The 8,116-nt window shown below is 41.5% G+C and overlaps 1 pseudogene across 1 annotated transcript; it reads left to right on the forward strand.

Annotated features, from left to right (window-relative positions):
- Positions 1-5,034: 5,034 nt before the first annotated feature.
- Positions 5,035-7,145, forward strand: LOC308244042 (axin interactor, dorsalization-associated protein-like; annotated as a pseudogene). Its single transcript has 3 exons — positions 5,035-5,078; positions 5,192-5,475; positions 6,528-7,145. The product of its transcript is annotated as an axin interactor, dorsalization-associated protein-like (transcript).
- The last annotated feature ends 971 nt before the right edge of the window (positions 7,146-8,116 follow it).

The raw sequence follows: 8,116 nt of genomic DNA on the forward strand, positions 1-8,116 counted from the left end.
TTCACTGAATAATTAAATCTATTTTAATTTCCCTGCCTACACTCTCTAACTCTGAAAAATGCATTATATATATTTTGTCCTTCACAGAGCTAACACAGTGATAGAAATTTAAATAAATGTTCAATAAGTACTTGTCAGTCATTAAATAACAGTTTTTATGTTTCTGTTCATCTCAAATTAAGGCAGTTCCATACTTTCTAGTCAGTAAAATATTTTCATAGGGTAATACAACCATTCTTGCATTTCTTTAGTATTAAAATCTTCAACTCTTTTAGCTGTCTATGCAACACTCTCCTTTTAAAAACATTTTTAATGATTGATTTTTAGAGAGAAAGAGGGAGAGAGAAACATCAATTTGCTGTTCCACTTATTTTTTTAAATAAGTCTTTATTGTTGAAAATATTACATATGTCCCCTTTCTTCCCCTGTTGACTCCCTTCACCCCTCCACCTTGCCCCCTGCCCCTGTCTTTTATCACCTTATTGTCTGTGTCCACAGACAAGGTTTTTGGTTGATTACCTCCCACCCACCCTCCCTCCCCCGCCTTCCTTTGAGATTCCGCACTCTGTTCCATGCTTCCATGTCTCTGGATCCACTCTGATCATCAGTTTATTTTGTTACTTAGATTCCACATGTGAGTGAGATCATGTATTCCACTTATTTTGCATTCATTGGTTGATTCTTATATGTGTACTGACTGGGAATTGAACCTGAAACCTTGGTGTATCAGGACAATACTCTATCCAACTGACCTACCTGTCCAGGGCTTTTCCCTTTTTTAATTGCCCTACTCAATTCAGGGATATCAAACCTCATAAAATATTTGTTTTCATAATGACTCTGAACCTTTGTATATCATGCTTACTTTATTAACATCTCCTTCTAAACTGTTTTTCTGATTCCAATAATTCTTGTGCAAATCAACCAATATAATATAGGACAAATATTGCCCAAACAAAAAATATTAAATTTCTATTGTCTAAAAATTACTTAAGTTAAAAGAATTTAAAGACATTCACAGCTGACCTTACATGCTGATCTACAGGTTGATACAATTATTCATATACTTTATCCTCTGGATCTAATAAACTCATTTTTTAAAATCATAAATACCATTTTATTTAGAATACCCATGTATTTTCTCAATTTCTGCTCTTCTTGATGGTTTCCAAATACAAAATTAAAATATTTTATTCTAGTTAACATTCTTATTCAGATCCTTCAGACATAGTGAATTTATTTTACAGGCTTTCTACTAATAATTTAACCCAAAATTATTTTGCCCCTGCCAAATATACATTCCTTTAATCAATTTTTTTTCTTTCAGAATCCATTTGAAGTTTAAGAGCTCATGATTCCATAGGAAAGGCAAAGCTTTCATCAATTATCAAGCAATAGAGATGAAAAGTGATAGATAAGTGGCAAGAGCTTTAGAGTAGTAAGTTCTTTGATATTTTAAAAAGTCGGTACTAAAATTTGCTGCTTTGTGCTTAAGCCTTTGGCATTCACAAAGATTTTAAGTATTTTAATGACAGGTTAGAAATTAAACAAATTACCATTATATGCCCAAATATAAAGATTTCATTGATCCAGTAAATTTTTTTAAAAATATATTTTATTGATTTTTTTTTTTTTTTTTTTTTTTTTTTACAGAGAAGAAGGGAGAGGGATAGAGAGCTAGAAACATCGATGAGAGAGAAATATCGATCAGCTGCCTCCTACACACCTCCTACTGGGGATGTGCCTGCAACCAAGGTACATGCCCTTGACCGGAATCGAACCTGGGACCCTTCAGTCCGCAGGCCAACGCTCTATCCACTGAGCCAAACCCATTAGGGCGATCCAATAAATTAAAAAATAAAATAATTATTCTACCTACTTATCACGCAGAAACAATTTTTTCTTTTTACAATGGAGAGTAACTGAAAAAAGTTATCTCTGAAATCATTATACAAAAAATGAAATTAATAAGAAAAGAATAATAATATAAAATATCAAAAAATAACTTTAAATAGAATTGACTTGTTTTGACAGAAACCACTCTAGCAAAGAGCAAATCTAATAGGCAGTTAGACAGACATGAGCAGTGTAGGAACAAAAGGTCACCCAAGGGAGAAGCCCTGGGTGCCTAGCAAAAGGCAAAATTAGGATGGGATCTCCCCGACCAGGGTGACATTTTCATCCTTAGCATATTGCTGGTCATACAGTTTAAACATCCTGATCTTTTGTATTAATGGTCATGCCGTTCAGACCCTCCCCTGACCTTCCCTCCTCTGGCATGTCACTAGTCATGTGGTAGACCCCCTTAGTGGAGGAAGAAGGGGCGGGGGGGAGCGGAGAATAGCTTCACATGTTTCCCTTACAAGACCATGCATAGATACTCCCTTAAGTATTAAGCCCTCAAGACAATGAGGTTCTGGCCGGAATCAAATAATCTCAAGGCCAAAGCCTCCTATCTGTTGACCACAGAGACAGTTTTAGTCAAACTAGAAATAACAGTTGTGTTTCCGTTTCAGGACCAGTAAAGCGTCAAGGACAAGTGGGTCAAGGCCAAGGCTGACATCAAAACCAGCTATAGTGACTAATGACCTCCTCCTCTGGCTCAGGATCCTGAAAGGAGACCAGGATCCTGAAAGGACACACTTGAAAACTGATGAGTATTCTATTGAGATCCTCCCCTGAGACCTCCTGTAAAATCCCCACCTTTAGGAAACAGATAAAATCTTAAAACAAAGGACTTGGTGTGGCTCTCTCTCTCCCAAGCATGCTTGAGCCTTTCCCTCTCTGCTTCCCTCAGGCCAGTTTCCTTTGCTTCTCTTTCTCCTAAGCTCCAAGGGCCCTTCTTTTGCCTGGGTACCTTATTTCCTAAGTCTAGGCAGCCCGACTGGCTCACTTCTTCCACGGCTTACTTCTCCTACCCGAGACTTTCTAGACAAACTTTCACTTGTATTTGAGTTCCTTGGCTCTGAATTCTTTTCTTAGCTGAGCCGAAGAACCGAGGTCTGGCATCTGGTGCTGTTCGCAGTTAACACAACCACCCAATTTCCTACCACATTTTCATTTCATAAGATAAAGTGAGTAATCATCAGATAAACTTAAAAATATTCAAAATAATTCATACAACAGGGAAAATAATAAAAACACATTTTATCATGAATCAAGAACTTTTATATATTCATTCAGAGAATCAAATGAAAAGGACATGTTTGACTTTTAAAGCAAAACAATTATTCAGAGGAATACTCAAGTCAAACAATAATCTTTGTATTTTGAGTGAACAAAGTTAATAATGAGATACAGAAATTGGAAACTTACATAAAAACAAATCTCATATTTTATATATTGCTCTACAACAAAGTGTTAGCCATTTCTAAAACAGTGTGTCAAATATTTTGAAAGCCTAAAAACTCAGAGGAATTTCTCTGACAAAAGAGATAAAAGTTGGTAAGAAAATGTAGACTTGTTTTCTGGGTGATGACCATCTGTCTTTTTCCTGACATCTCCTTTGTCTGCAACATAGCCTTTCATCACCCTTTCTCTCGGTAAAAGAAATAAAACCAATTTGAGTAAAGGATATTAGATATCATATTCTAAAGTATATATGCATTTCAGCATTATACTCATGTAAGTGGATGAAAATATTACTGAAGAAAGCCTTTTATTAGTTACTCATACTGACTCATATTAGCAAATATTTGCTAATCTTTATAAACATTATACTTTACACTCTTTGCCTATAATATTCCCTTCATTTAAAATGTCAAAACATATCACTTCTGATAAACTATGTGACGAATATCCTTAAGGTTCAGTTTATTTAGGAAGTACTTATAAATCAAATTATAGTATATCTTCTTTAAAATATATTTATATATTTTTATTGGTTTTAGAAAGAGGAAGAGAGAGATAGAAACATCAATGATAAGAATCATCAATTAGCTGCCTCCTGCATGCCCCCTACTGGGAATTGAGCCCGAAACCCGGGCATGTGCCCTGACTGGGAATCGAACCATGACCTCCTGGTTCATGGGACAACGCTCAACCACTGAGCCACACTGGCTGAGCTGAGTGATTTTTATTTGGGTGGAATTAAATCCCTGTGTTTCCAAAGCCCCTTTTTCCTTAGTCCAGTCATAGAAGAAGTGTAGCTGAAGATTCAGTAAAGCTAAAAGCAAAGCCATGCTCGGAATTTCTGTTCCATACAGGAGCAGAGTCCAGTACTGCATTAGGCTAGCTGCAGTCCATTAGTCCATTGTGTGTGGGGGGTGTGCATGGCCTTGGACCATGTGGGTGCATGCAGGGAAGCAGGAGCAAAAGAACCCCACAAGCCCAAAGTCACATGAGTCCCAAGAGAGCCTAGAGCACAAGAGAGTGAACCTCTTTGTTTAGGAGGTTAAGTATTCCAAATTTTCACAGGCCTGCAGTGGCCATGCCCATTCTTGCTAACCACCTTTGTCCCCAGGTGTGATTGACAGCCAGCACCTTCACTAGTCTCCCCAACTTTACTGGGCAGGAGTCTATTTTCCCCTTGTCCAGTGTCCTTCCCCAGTGTTTTGCAAGGTACATGCCTATAATGTCTGGCGTTCCCTTTACTCCTTTCCTATTATTTTGTCTTTATTTTTTAATGTTTTTGTTGATTTCAGAGAGAGGAAGGGAGGGAAAGAAAGAGAGATAAATAGAGAGGAGAGAGAGAGAGAGAGAGAGAGAGAGAGAGAGAGAGAGAAATATCAATCTCTTCCTCTCTCTAAAAATCAATAAAAACATTTTTTTAAAAGAAGCAAGTACAGAGAATCATCGATCAGACCATCAAACCTCAGAGGGAAGGCAGGGGAGGGTGGGGGGAAGGGGGAGAGATCAACCAAAGGACTTGTATGCATGCATATAAGCCTAACCAGTGGACACAGACACTAGGGGATGAGGGCACAAGCGGGGACGGGGGTTGTGGGGGCAATGAGGTGATAAGGACACATATGTAATACCTTAATCAATAAAGAAAAAATAAATAAATTATAAAGAAGCAGCAAGTACCTGTGAATGGAACAAGATCTTATTAAGAATAAATCTCGGGCAGCTCCTTGGTAGGTGGAGGCAGTGGCCCTGTTAATGTCAGGGCCTGGCCCGGGGAGGATGGCTCCCTAGAGCCCGGCCTCGCCGGGGCAGGGGCGTGAGGGTGGGACCGGTCATGTCGGAGTCTGCTGCAGCGCTGGGGCACCAGTTTTAGGAGAGGTGCCGACTTCGACTCCTGGGCCAGCTGGTGGAGGCAATAGAAGAGTATCAGATATTAGCAAAACATCTGCAAAAAGAGGCCCAAGCTCAACACAATAATCCTGAATTCACAGAAGAACTAAAGAAAACCATAGGCAAAATTGCAACATGCTTGGAATTACGAAGTGAAGCTTTACAGTCTACACAGTCCCAAGAAGAATTTAAGGAGGATCTGAAGAAGCTAGAGCCAACCCTCAAGAACATTCTTACCTACTAGAGGCCTGGTGCACAAATTCATGAACAGGTGGGACCCAGCCTGCCCACCCTGATTGGGACCTATAGGGGCTGGGCCCACTAGGGTGAGGGGATGTGGGAGGTTGGCCACCAGCCCCGCCCTGATCGGGGGGGGGGAGGGCGGGGGTGATTGGGGCCGCAATGCATGTCAAAGCAACCAATTGTTATGGTTGTTCCAGTCATTACAGTGCTTGGGTCACTTGGCTTTTATATATTTTATATAATAAAGAGGTAATATGCAAATTGTAATCATGCCCTCACACAAGATGGCCTCCCCCATGTGGTCAAAGATGGCTGCCACAAGAGGGCAGGGAGGGGAAGGGGAGTTGGGAGTGACCAGGCCAGTAAAGGAGGGCAGTTACGGATGACCAGGCTGGCAGAGGAGGGCAGTTAGGGGCAATCAGGCCTGCAGAAAAGGGCAGTTAGGGGTAACCGGGCCAGCAGGGGAGGGCAGTTAGGGGTGACCAGGCCTGCAGGGGTGAGCAGTTAGGGTCAACCAGGTGGCAGGGGAGGGCAGTTAGGGTAAACAGGCCTGCAGGAAAGGGCAGTTGGGGAGGACCAGGCCTGCAGGGGAGGACAGTTGAGGGCAACCAGGTGGGCAGGAAAGGGCAGTTGGGGGGGGACCAGGCCTGCAGGAGAGGGCAGGAGGGTGACCAGGCCTACAGGGGAGGGCATTTGGGGGGGGACCAGGACTGCAGGGTGGGCAGTTGGGGGTGACCAGGCTGGCAGGGGAGGACAGTTAGGGGTGACCGGGCCAGCAGGGGAGAGCAGTTGGGGGCAATTGGGCTGGCAGGGGAGCAGTGAGGCATCAATCAGGCTGGCAGGGGAGTGGTTAGGGGGTTATCAGGCTGGCAGGCAGGCGAGCGGTTGGGAGCCAGCAGTCCCGGATTGTGAGATCCCTAGGGGATCGGGCCTAAACTGGCAGTCGGACATCCCTCAAGGGGTCCCAGATTGAAGAGGGTGCAGGCTGGGCTGAGGGACACCCCCCCCCCCCAGTGCACGAATTCCATGCACCGGGCCTCTAGTAGAGATAATAAAGAATTCCCATTTGATGTTCAGCCTGTCCCCTTAAGAAGAATTTTAGCACCTGACGAAGATGAGAATTTGGAATTTGAAGAAGATGAAGAAGAGGGTGGTGCTGGAGCAGGGTCTCCTGATTCATTTTCTGCTAGAGTTCCCGGTATTTTATTACCAAGGTTGCCATCAGAACCAGGAATGACGTTACTAACTATCAGAATTGAGAAGATCTGTCTGAAAGATCTCTATATCACAGTCAATATAAAGGATCTGAATGGCATAGATTTAACTCCTGTGCAAGATACGTCTGTGGCTTTAAGAAGATACATATGTTCATTTTAATGGGGACATTGAGCTCCAGAAGCATGTTGAAAAATTAACCAAAGGTGCAGCTATCTTCTTTGAATTCAAACACTACAAGCCTAAAAAAAGGTTTACCAGTACCAAGTGTTTCACTTTCATGGAGATGGATGAAATTAAACCTGGGCCTATTGTAATAGATATACAAGAAACCCGCTGATTTTAAAAGAAAGAAATTGCAATTATTGACCAATAAACCACTTTATCTTCACCTACATCAAACTTCCCACAAGGATGACCCTGACATGAATAACCTGGAACTTCTGTGAATTTTGCCACTCACTAGAAACATCGTAGCTCTGTGCAGAATCCTCTCCCTTCAGCAGGCAGGAAGCAGGCCGTGCCAGGCCAGTGGGCCAGAGGGAGTACCTGCAAAGCTGTAACACAGAACCCGTGTCCAGCACCTCACTGACATGTAAGACTCCTTTTGATACAGGCTTATTGTAGGGTTTGAAACATATTTTTACTTTTCTATTGATCGTGTAGTTAGTATTCTCTTTTCTAATTGACCACTACTGCCCTGCTTCCTGGGACAACACTGCTGTGGGTAGGATGTACTCATCTTCAAACTTATTACAGCAATAAGAATGTACTAGTTTATATGTCTGTTCCCTTCTGCTCCACTATGCTCTCTTGTTTTTTTTAATTAATGTCAAACTTGGGGCCAATGTGGGTGGATAGTATGAAACTGCTTTGGAGAGTTTGGACCAGTTATGCTGTCCAAGAAGTAAACTTCTAGGCTACTCCTCGAAGGTGGCCTAAGTTCACCTGATTTCATCTTTTTCCTGCTTAAAGGGTGCCTTGGCCAGATCAGTATCCTTATGGGAGTGTTCCCAGGTTGTAGCTGTGATTTTTCCAGATGTCCAGATTGTTTTTGAAAGTGAGCATATTTTTAGTCATGTTGATTTGCTGTTCTTCTGCATCATATTGTTATTCTTTCCGATGGTGATTCTAGGGTTAACGAGGGACCATCTCAGAATAATTACCAATTTTTAGATGGGTTAATAATGTCTTCTAAATCATGTAATCTAAAAATAATTTGAGTCAGGTGCTAACGAGATTCTGCAGGAATAACTGCTGTTTTCTGACAACTGATTGTGAAACCTGGAAACCTGCATACCTCTTATAGCAATGAGTATGCGAGATTTGGAGATACTCTATTTTTTTCCTTTTACATAGGTAGATAGGATTGCCATTTATTTCCTGTTTAGATACATCACCATTCATCCATATGGAAATA

This window comes from Plecotus auritus, assembly GCF_963455305.1.
Source record: "Plecotus auritus genome assembly, chromosome: 3".
NCBI lineage: Eukaryota > Metazoa > Chordata > Mammalia > Chiroptera > Vespertilionidae > Plecotus > Plecotus auritus.